Below are 12,228 nucleotides of genomic sequence, written 5' to 3'. Positions count from 1 at the left end.
ACCTGAAAACATCTAATAATTTCTTTCACAATGTCTTTACTTCTCATAAGCAGATCCAGGTTTTGTTTTTTATTTTTATTTTTATTTTTTTTAAAGATTTTATTTATTTATTTGACAGACAGAGATCACAAGTAGGCAGAGAGGCAGGCAGAGAGAGAGGAGGAAGCAGGCTCCCTGCTGAGCAGAGAGCCCGATGCGATGCGGGGCTCGATCCCAGGTCCCTGGGATCATGACCTGAGCGGAAGGCAGAGGCTTTAACCCACTGAGCCACCCAGGCGCCCCCAGTTTTTGTTTTTTAAATTGATTTGCTTATGCTTCTCCTTACATTTAAATATTCATCAAGCGCTTAATAAAGATTAGGTTTCAAAAGCATGAGCCCATAATAGTATTGCTAATATTAGGGGTGTATTTTCTGTTACAGAAGACATATTTCATATTTATGTAAATAACATACAAATATCACAAATATAATTTTGTTTGGATTTTTTTATTGTGATCTAAGAATAAACAGAAGGAAATATCCAGAGTTTCAGTATTGATGAGCATTCCTCATTCTCAGTAGCAGTAACTATGGGACAAATTTTTACATTAAGGGGCCATATGCCTGGATAAAGCTGACATTACTACAGCAAGTAACCTGCAGAAACACTGTTGACATGTGGGTGGAGTGGTTTCCCAGAGAGGTTGCTACCTGGCATGAATTAGTTTCTTACTGAGTTCCTAGGATCCTAGAAGCAAGATGTTGTGGTAGTTAACTCAGAGTAAAAGACAAGGTCCTATTAACAACCCAGAAGGCTTCTTTGACTCACTCTATACTTTTCCTTATGCTCATTCTCCTCCAGCCACACTAGCCTCCTTCCTGTTCATCAGATACACCAGGTTTTCTCCAACCTTCCTGCTCTGCTGAATGTTCTCCCCCCGCCACAAATCCACCTGGCTACCTCCTTTCACTTCCAACCTTGCTCAGATGTCGCCTCCCTGAGTTCTACCCTGATTGCACTATTAAATACAGTCACTTCCCCACATTCCACCCCGGACCCCTCATTTTCTTAAGCCTACTTTTTACCCCACTTAGCACTTACCACCCCTTAATATATGATACACCACCCTGTGTCGTTCCTCATACTAGAATAAAAGTATCTCAAGGTCAGAGATTTTGTCTGTTTTGTTCACTGATGTACCGTTTCCTAGAGTAGTGGCTGGTGTACAGCAGGCACTCCATAAATCCTTGTTGAATGAACAGTTCACTCATAGAACAGATTCTTCAATAGATTTTTTTCCCTTTTCACTTTTTAAGCCCATTCTAGTATTAAGATCATCCGGGAGGTTTTGCAAGCCTGAATGAGAAGTTGAACTCTCCCCACTTTTTGGTTGGGCTTGCTCACTGAAGGGTCCTGTCTCTGGAATTCATTTCTCTGGGCAGGTTGCCAGAGCCTGAATTTGTCGTCTTTAGTGTATGATGCAAGATTTAGGGTTTTTGTTTTTCTTTTTGGAGGGGCGTGTTTTAATTTTGGCTAACTTTATTGTTTTGTCTGGGGTTTTATTCTTGTGTTGAGTTTTGTTTGTCTGGGTTGATCAAGCAATTTAGCAACTATTCTTCAGAGCTATGGAATACTAGAAATTAGAGCTGGAAAAGACCTCATGGTTGATCCAGTCCATCCCCCTTGCCATTGAAGTCTTGCTCTTCATAATACAATGTCCATGGCTTTGTTCAATGAGGTTTTAAATGTCCTCAGAGATTCCTTTAGGCGCCCACTCAACTAACCTAATACTCTCAACAATTAACAAAAATTCCCAGAGTATGTCTAAACTCTCCCTTTCATATTTTCATTTTATTTATATCTGTAGTCCAAGGTAGCAGGCCTTTTCTCTTACAGGATTTTACATCTTTCAAAGAAGTGTGGACTTACATTTCTGCTCTCAACAGACTTATATTTCTGCTCTTAACAGTTCTTTAGCCAAACTCTACATGTGTTCCTACTTTTCTTCATTCTCTTCAATTTTGGTTTTGCTTAGTAAATTCTTTCAAACTCCTCACCTTGATTTTTAGTATGTGTAGTTTCACTAGTCATCCACTGAATGACTGTAAAACAATGCTTTTCCTTCTGAAACCTTAAGACAAAGCACTGCCATCTACCATATGAAATTGCAAATATATCCAATTTGCTGCCATAATCAAGCTAGGCTGTTTTTATTTTATTCATCAGAATATTAAACAAGTTCTGTGCAATGCTATTCCCTTGCCTTTAAAATTTTGATGGTAATTGTGTAATATCAGACATCTCACTTAAGCCCTTTGTACTTTTGTTTTTATATCTGCAAAAGGAGAGAATAACAGCAGCAGCCTCCTTTGCTATAATCTTACGAAAATAAAGATGTTATTATAGGGCTAGAAAGAGACCTTTCAGAGATAAAAACCTTTCATTTCCTAGCTTTCAGACAGAATCACATAGGATAAATTATTTTCAATACTATGAAGTTCAAATGGCACTCTTTTTTCCCCTGGTTTATAGTAATTTATGCTAAATCAGTGCAACTCAAACTAATTGAAGTGAAGGGCAAATTTCACAAGTTTCCAAATGCCATGGACTGATTTTTGTAAAATACAAAAATCATAGAGTTGGGGGAAGTGGTAATGTCAAAGTGCTCTAAGAGTTACTTTTTGTATTTATCTTTTCCTAGACAGGCACTGGTCCATGGACCCTACTTTGAGTGGCCCTAACAATCATTTTCCTCACTTTCAGATTCAGATACTTTATAAATATTTCCCTTCTGAAGATTCACATAATACTTGCTTTTACTTTTCAGCTTGTTTTCTGCCTCACTTGAAAATCAACTTTTAGAAAACAGAAGAGCCAATCAATTAATCATTTTCCCAAAACATTTGGTTACATATTTCCCATTTATTTATTTTCACTTTTTCCAAAGTGTAATAATCCCTAATTTACTTTGTAAAATCAAATCTAATGAAAAATACTTTTACAAAAGAAAAAAAAAAACAACAACAATCTCTTGGGGTTTATACCAAGTCAGTACTTTACAGGATAGTCTCTTGGTCAAACAATGCCAGCAGCCTCACTTCTCAAACTGCCCCTAGTCTCTAGCAATCCTGACCAATGCTAGAGCAACACTGTTAACAGCAGAAATCCACCAACTTCCAAGAAGGTAAAAAACACTCTCACTTATTCCACCCTGCCTGGCACTCTGCCATCAACCTGCACTTTTTGGATTTAAGACACAGATTATATGTCAGCAATAACTGGAGTAGCTATTACATAAGCTGGTTATGAGATGCCATGTGCTTTCAACCGGCATCTTTTATAGTTTGGACATTACAAAAATTTAGTTTTAGCACTCTTTTCTGAAATAAGCTTCTCTTATTTTTAGTGGGTTTTAATTATTTTGAGAGGGAATTAAATAAAAATATACTGAAATATCATTTCTCCAGGGAATAAAAAAAATAAAGTTTATAGGAAAACATGAAATGTGAGGAAATATTAAATATAGTAAACTGCACAAATGTAATACATAACTTACACATTGGGCTTTTTATGATCTAAAAATCTATTCCAAGGAAAAGAAAAAGTGAAATTTGAAGACTTATGAGCTTGTTTCAAAAAATACTAAAAATAAGTTCCAGCTGGTGTGAGAACATGGTAAAGGTATAACATGGTACCAGGGTAAATAATAGCACAGGATGGGTGAGGCACTAGAGAGGGAAACTTTAAATGCAGAACATTTTATACTGCTTTTTAAAGGGATTTTTACAAAAGTAAGAAAACATACATACACACATCAATAGCAGAGAAAATGTACTAAAACAATATATCAGATGATGTTTTCTTTACACAGTTTTCCAAGAGTAAGCACATGGCTAATATGGATTAATCACTAATGAATTTAATAAAGTGAATAGATTATTAGGTCCTAGAGCCAGTTATGGTTATTTTATTTTCTAATGTTTCAATGTGCCAGATGTTTCATAAAAATAGTTTTTACTATTTAAAATGATTTATGAAGCTAGAATGCCCAACTTTTATTTCTGTGTTAAAATTTAAGAGTTAAAAATCATTAACAAACAGAATTTGCAGTTCAGTTAGCAGTCACTGAATGTAAAAAGAGTTCTTAAAATGCTCCTCTTCAGAGCCATTCTCGTTCCCATAGAAACCAATGTGAGATCCTGGAAAACAAGGTAAGTTCTAAAATAATCACCATTATAAATACCCATTATATAAATGTAAATACAGGCAATTGAAATGATTTAGATGATTTTGAAATTGCATATCATTTCCCAAACCATAATGATTCCTTCAGAGTGGTTCTTGTCTGTCATATAAATACAGCATTTACAAAATTTTTAAAATTCTTATGATTTATCTGTGAGACCATAATCGCCTTTTCAAACAAGTCTTGGGCATGCAAATATTGATTTTTGAACATGTATTTTGGTGCAAGATGGAAATTTTGGCTGGGCTTTTCCTTTGTGGTAGATTAAGTACTTATCATTATTAGTATTTCAATTTTATATAACTATTTCTTTATTCATTATTAATTGTTCTACAATGAGATCTAGATTTTTGGAGAGTTATTTTACAATTATAACTTTCACATTTTTACTTATGCAAGCATTTTGTCACATTAAAAAAGCCAAGAACTCTTTTTTTATTGAGATAGTAATTCTTCTGAGAGTCCAGAACCAGCCACTGAGTATAGAGCACTCATAATATTAATGAAGATGTGAGTGTGTGTTCACAGATATATACGCCTCTAATAGATAAGCCTCCTAGGGATAGGAGCAAGAGCATTTCAGGGGTAAAGCTCTAATAGCAAGAAACAAGCATCTTAATTTAGTATGGCTGTTGAAGGAGTTCTGGACATGCCACCCCAAAACATGTCACTTTGGTGTAGTGATTATTTTGAGGGAAAGGCACCTGAAAAACAACAGATATAGGGGGAGGTTTTCTTTGAACTTCCCTTATCGGCCTAAAGACAGAGCCTTCAAAAGGAATTCAGTTGTCATAAATCCCCTTCCTGGGATTGACTCCTACCACGGGGAGGGAACTAGAAGTCAAGTCAACACACAGACACACTTTGTCATAAATTATCATATTTCCTATCTATTCCTATTCTTCTAACAGCCCATTCATCTTTCCTAAAAATAACTTCCTCTCCCCTAAATTGCCTACATCCCCTCCTTCCGCTGTTAAAGATGGCATACAAGCTCTCAAATCTCACCTCTTCTTTGGGTATTCACTTTTTCTTTTCCTGTGATGCCCTGGTGTGCATAATAATAAAAATTAATAAGTTTGTTTACCTTTGCTCCTGTTAATCTGCCTGTTGTCAATTTATTTTATAGACCCAGTTATTGAACCTAGGAGAACAAAGGGAAAGTCTTTTCTCCCCTACACCATTAAAAGAGCCACAAGTTATAGACTAGTCATGCAGTATTGTTAGCTGGATCAATGATCAGAAAGTCAGGTATTTTCTCTTACATTTCATCTAAACACTTGCTTCTTAAAAGGCAGTCTCCAGGCCAGCAAAATGAAAGCTTGTTAAAAATGTAGAATTTCGGGCGCCTGGGTGGCTCAGTGGGTTAAGCCACTGCCTTCAGCTCAGGTCATGATCTCAGGGTCCTGGGATCAAGTCCTGCATCAGGTTCTCTTCTCAGCAGGGAGCCTGCTTCCCTCTCTCTCTCTCTGCCTGCCTCTCTGCCTGCCTCTCTGCCTGCTTGTGATCTCTGCCTGTCAAATAAATAAATAAATAAAATCTTAAAAAAAAATGTAGAATTTCAGGGGCGCCTGCGTGGCTCAGTGGGTTAAGCCTCTGCCTTTGGCTCGGGTCGTGATCTCAGGGTCCTGGGATCGAGCCCCAGATGGGGCTCTCTGCTCAGCGGGGAGCCTGCATTCCCCCTTTCTCTCTGCCTGCCTCTCTGCCTACCTGTGATCTCTCTCTCTCTCTAATAAATAAATAAAATATTTTTTTAAAAATGTAGAATTTCAGGCCCTAGGTAGACCAGCTGATTCAGAAGCTGCATTTTAATAAGATCACCAGAGGTGAATGCATATTAAAGTTTAGAAACATAGCCAGTCTCAAATATTTGCTCCAAGCAAATTCTAGCTTAATTCCAGGTGAACTGATGGAAGCTAAAAAAACCTACTAGGATATAAACTCTAAGAGGGGAGGGACTATATCTGCATGTGGCATCTGCATATCATATAGTTTAGAGCAAAATCCATAAACAATGTTAAATAACTTTGAGAAAATAGAATGGAAAATATCACATTATTACAAAAATGACATATTTCAGGTTTTATGTTTTTTAAAAAAAAGTTCTTATATTTCATTTTGTTTTTACTCACTTCCCCAAACCAAACCATTAAACAAACATACATCACATACAAAAATCAACTCAAAGTGGATGAAAGATTTAAATGTAAGACCTGAAGTTGTGAAATTTCTGAAAGAAAACGTAGTCAAGAGCTACATGACATTGATCTAGGCAGTAATTTCTTGGATATGACACCAAAAGCACAAGCCATAAAGCAAAAATAGAAAAGAGGTACTACATCAAACTAAAAAATTCTGCACAGAAAAAAATAATCCACAGAGGCAAGTTATAGAATGGGAGAAAATATGTGCAACCTATATGTAACTAATAAGGGGTTAATCTCCAAAATATATATGAACTCCTTACAATTCAATAGCAAAAACCCCAAAAACCAAATTAAGAAATGGGCAAAGGGGGGCACCTGAGGGTGGCTCAGTCAGTTAAGCTTTTGACTGTTGACTTTGGCTCAGGTCATGACCTGAGGGTCATAAGATCAAGTCCCACACTGAGTTCTGCATTGGGTGTGGGGCCTGCTTAAGATTCTCTCTCTGCCTCTGCCCCTCTCTCCACCTCATACATGCATCCTCTCTTGTTCAAAAAAAAAAAAAAAAAAGGAAAAAGAAAAATGAGCAAAGGACTTTAATAGACATTTCCCTAAAGAAAACATACAAATGACCAATAGGTATGTGAAAAGATAAACAACATCATGAAAAATCAAGGAAATGCAAATAAAAACCACAATGAGATATCACCATCTCACATCTATTTCTCAGGGTGGCAATAATAACAATAATGATAATGATAATAATAAAAAAAATGTAACATGTATTGACAAGGATGTGGAGAAATTATAACCCTTATGTACTGTTCTGGGAAATGTAAAATGATGTGGCCCCTATAGAAAACAATATGAAGATCTTCCCAAAAATTACAAATAGAACTATTATACAGTCCAGCAATTCCACTTCTGGGAATTTATTCAAAAGAACTGAAATCAGGATCTCAAGAAAATATCTGCACTCCCATGTTTTTTTGCAGCATTGTTCACAGTAACCAAGATATAGAAACAACCTAAATTCCCATTGACAGAAAAAGGGATGGAATATTACTCAGCCTTAAAAAAGAAGAAATTCTGCCATATTCAACAACATGGATGAACCTGGAGAACATTATGATAAATAAAATAAACCAGTCACAGAAGGACAAATATTGCATGATTCCACTTACATGGGGTGTTTATAATAGTCAAACTCATAAAAACAGAATAAAATGGTGATTGCCAGGGGTTGGAAAAAGAGAGAAATGGGGAATTGCTGTTAAAGTTTCAATTATTCAAAATGAGTAAGTTCTAGAGATCTGCTGTACAGCACCATGCCTATAGTTAATACTGTATTGTGCATTCAAAAATGTGAAAGGGTAGATATATTAAGTGCTCTTACCACAACAAATTTAAAAAAGTAGATCACAGCAGGGCTTACAGCTAGCTGCAGGTGTTCAGAGCCTGACCTCACAGTTACAGTCCACTTTTCTTAAAGACCTTCAAGATCTGTTTTAGGGGAAGGTGAATAAATAAAAAAGTGAACATGGAGCTGTAGATTTATATGAAATAAAAGATGTTCTATAAAAGATATCCCGAAGTCTACTTTCTATATCTCATCCTTTCTACATTTCCCTGCTTTTAGGTCCCTTGTTGCAAATTGCATATGGTTTAGTATGGTTTAGTATGCCCCACCCTTCCAAATTTCCATTTTCTCCTAACAGAGTTACACTTGCCTTTATCACAAATATATGTGAAATTTTGATGATCTTGTTGGTTAAATGCCCGAATGTTGTGACCCGGTGGGAAGAGGAAGGTCCTGAAGGTCTGTCTTATGGATTTAATTTCATCTAGGACCTGTCCTTTGGACACTCAGAGGCTCCAGCAAACAACTGTGTTCTGGAGGTTAGAAAGGACAGATTAAAAGATAGATAGGGCACAGCAAAAGTTGAGTACTTCTTGATGACAAGCACAGCTGGAATTAATTTTTTTTTCTAATCTCAAGAAGTGGTGTGAATTGCTAGAGGGTAGGAATCAACATCGTCATTCTTCTGATTTCAAACTCTTAGTATTTATTGTTCATCATATGTCAGGCATCCTTCTGAGTGTGCTTTATACGAAATAGTTTATTTAATCCTTCCAACAACCTCATAGAGAAGGTAACTGATTACTCCCATATCAAAGATGAGTGAACTGAGACCCAAGAGGGAAAGTAATTTTCTAGGGCCCCATAGCTGGTAAGCAGCAGAGCCTGAATTAACTCGAGTGATTCTGGCACCAAAGCTTTTTACATACCGCGGAAGGACATCCTAGAGACTTGATGTGTAGACCTGTCTCCTCAGTTCTTCATGGCTGGCTAATTAGCTGTACCTTCCTGAGGTCAAATGAAGTGACTCTGAAATCAGTCCTTACTCCAGATATCAGGCATTTAGCAGTCCCTGGCCATTTCTTCCTGGATAGAGATAAATATAGAAAGATCAATCTTGTAGAATCCATTCTGCCTAGTAACTGATAGTCATTCTACAGGAAACTTAAGGATTCAGGTATTTGTGGTATAACTATAATTATAAAGATCCCAAACAGGACTTCAAGGAAAAAAATATTTGCTAGAGACAAATTCAATCACCTACTATAAAATATGCTGCTATCTTGATTTCTTGTGAAGTTAAATATAATCAACCAATTACAGATATGATATATAGGAAAAGGCATAATTGTGATTGCAGAGCTTCTCTCTAATGTTATAGAGGGTTTCCTTGCTACACACAGCTAAGACAATCTTAAGATTCCATTTTCTTCCTCATTCTACCTCTTTGCTGTCTCTACTTTTGTCTACATTTATGTATTTCTGCCATTTTCCTACATATGTACATGTTCAGTAGTGTTAGAAAGAAATGATTTCAGGGTTCTTGTGTCAACTATCTGTCTCCACACACTGAGGTGTTTTTTTTTTCCTTATCCTTTAAAAAGCCCTTAGAATACAATAGCTCCATCACTTCTCAGCACTGTGACCTTGGCCACATTACAACCTCTTTGTCCCTTATTTCCCACAAGTACTAAATAGATTTAAATTGTATTCACTTAATCCAAAAAAAGGACTTGGCACAGTGCCTGATACAAAGTAAACACTAAATACATGTTAGCTATTATTATTATTATTATTACTATTACTACTATTAACTTGTGGAGGAACTCACTTCTTCCCAAAGTATTACCAAGATATCATCTAGGAAATAAAACCTACATTTAAAGACTTTCAGCGTTAGCAGGGAGGATCTGACAGATATTAAAGTTTAAGATCCTTATTTAATAAGAGCTAACATGTATTGATTACTTATTACATGCCAGGTATTGGGTTATGCCCCATACACCCACACACACACACACACACACACACACACACACACACATTTGTGTGTGTGTGTGTGTGTGTGTACATACAGAGAGAGTCACTTAATCTTTGCTTTAACTCTACAAATCACTAAAATTACTTTAGAGAAACTAAGCAATTTGCCTAATCCTCCTGTGTAAGAATTGAGTCTAGTATAAAGTCCATCAAATATGATTCTTACATGCTTAAGTTAGGAAAGCAATAATGACTCTTACATTTTAATAGCAATCATTTCCCAGAGTTTTTCCATGTGCCATGCCCATTTAAATGTGAAGTTGCTCATTATGGCATGTGCCATGATAATTAAAATACATTATTTCAGGGGTGCTTGGGTAGTTCAATCGGTTAAGCCTCTGACTCTTGATATCAGCTCAGGTCTTGATCTCAAAAAAAGTTATTTCAGTGGTTCCAGCATTCTGGACTTAATGGATCAGTAAATTTTTCAATTTCAAAAATTGGAGACTTAACATAAAATTGTTGTTTTTAATTATTCCTGTAAATATATTCAATTTTATGAGGGAAATCACTATATCACCATTGATTTTTTTCTTTTGCGAATTGATATAAACATCAATCACATATCAGATAAATTAAATAATGCACTTAGAATTTGGCATTCCTGACTCCTTGGCCAAATTTTTTATAGCACTTTAAAAAATTCAGATACACTTCACATAACATAAAATTTATCATTTTAAAGTGTACACTTCAGTAGTTTTTAGTATATTCACTGTTTAGTATATTCACTGATAGTATATTCAACCATCATCATTACCTAATTCCAAAATATTTTTATCATCCCACAAACCTCATACCTATTAGCAGTTAGTCCCAATTCCCCCCTTCCTCATCTCCTGGCAGCCATTAATTTTTCTGTCTCTATGGATACAACCTCAGGCAAATCTTTTATTTCTGCACAAAATGGCTGTCTCAGATCTATGATTTGTTTTCTATTCCTTGCTGCCTAAATCAAACTGCCTGCCCAAAGCTTTACCTTGGTGTGTCGTTCCCAGTGGCATATGTAATATATATGATAGACAGCATGAAAGTACAAAATTCTAAGAGGTCCCATCAGGGTTAGCAAATGCCGCCATACTTAAAAATTTTAATATGAAGAAATATACCATATATTTTCTATATTTACACTGTCCACATTTACTTAGAGTTTTAGTTTACTTCTAATTTTAATTCCAATTTTAGATTTTCCTCATCTTTTCCTTCTCTTCTTTTGGTATTTATTCATATAACATGTCAAATTACATACATTTTTTTTTAAAGATTTTATTTATTTATTTGACAGACAGAGATCACAAGTAGAGAGGCAGGCAGAGAGAGAGAGGAGGAAGCAGGCTCCCCGCTGAGCAGAGAGCCCGATGCGGGGCTTGATCCCAGGCTGGGATCATGACCTGAGCTGAAGGCAGAGGCTTTAACCCACTCAGCCACTCAGGCACCCCCAAATTACATACATTTTGAACTTAATTTGAAGGCTGCTAATGTTTTTAGTAACCACTACAAATCAAAATAGTATTAATAAGGGCCATCTAATTTTTTTTTATATTTACATCTAATTGAGGTTCCCAAATTCTGGTCCAAATCTGTGCTATATTTACTTGCTCTATTCTCTGTACATCCATACGCTCTTCATTTCTCAGATAATTTCCATTTAAAATAGAAATTCAAATGTATTACTATGTTCCATTGTGATTTATCGGTTTACATGTCTCTGAATGGACTCTGAACTCCTGGAACAGAAGGACTTTGTTTATATCTGTTTGATTTCCAATATGGTGCCTGGTGCATGGCATGAGCTAACACACCTACTGTTGTTGAATGAAGGAACAGGATTTAAATATACAAGCAAGCATATGTATCAAAATTTATACACCTAATTATATGTTATATTACATTATAATATTACATACACATGTAAGTTTTATAAGCTCACAGCTACATTAAAAATATTTAATATTTGAAAAATTCAAAATGAAATATTTGAACACCACAAAGTATAAATATATCGAATTTTACATTGTTTGATTTTATAATAACCTGAAAACTAGTTATTACACACAGAAACACACTCTATTACAGCGTAATTGCAAGATGGAGGAACAACGAACAAAGGGCAGAGTGGAGATGCAAGTCAGGTAAACAAACCTGTATTTGGGCTGTGTAGCACTACTTGACTGACTTTGGCTATTTCTTTCTGAATCTGAATTTTCTGTGACGTGGAGATATTTAATACCATGCTTAGGGATCGGTTTAAGATTGGGGCTAATCTATATGAAGGGCCCGACACTTAGCAGGCCCTTGAGGAATCTTAGCGGGCACTTTATCCCTCAGACTTAAACTAAGTAAAGGTGTTTAATTTTTCTACACATTGTGAGTCTTTTCCAATGAGGAAAACCTACCCGGATGCCAAATTTGCCAATTCAGAGAGCCCAGATAAAACAATAAAGGCATAAAATGATC

General features: G+C 35.9%; 1 long non-coding RNA gene across 1 annotated transcript; it reads right to left on the bottom strand.

Annotated features, from left to right (window-relative positions):
• Window positions 1–7,813: 7,813 nt before the first annotated feature.
• LOC111147320 lies at window positions 7,814–12,215 on the bottom strand. Its single transcript, XR_002640613.1, has 3 exons — window positions 12,168–12,215; window positions 8,661–8,817; window positions 7,814–7,874 (listed from the first exon to the last, which is right to left on the bottom strand). It is a non-coding gene; the product is annotated as an uncharacterized LOC111147320 (long non-coding RNA).
• Between the last annotated feature and the right edge of the window lie 13 nt (window positions 12,216–12,228).

Source organism: Enhydra lutris, unplaced genomic scaffold (genome assembly GCF_002288905.1).
Source record: "Enhydra lutris kenyoni isolate GAN:26980312 unplaced genomic scaffold, ASM228890v2 scaffoldscaffold16, whole genome shotgun sequence".
In the NCBI taxonomy this organism is placed as follows: domain Eukaryota; kingdom Metazoa; phylum Chordata; class Mammalia; order Carnivora; family Mustelidae; genus Enhydra; species Enhydra lutris.
Note: the sequence above shows the minus strand (reverse complement) of the source record. Positions and strands in the feature narration are given on the sequence as shown.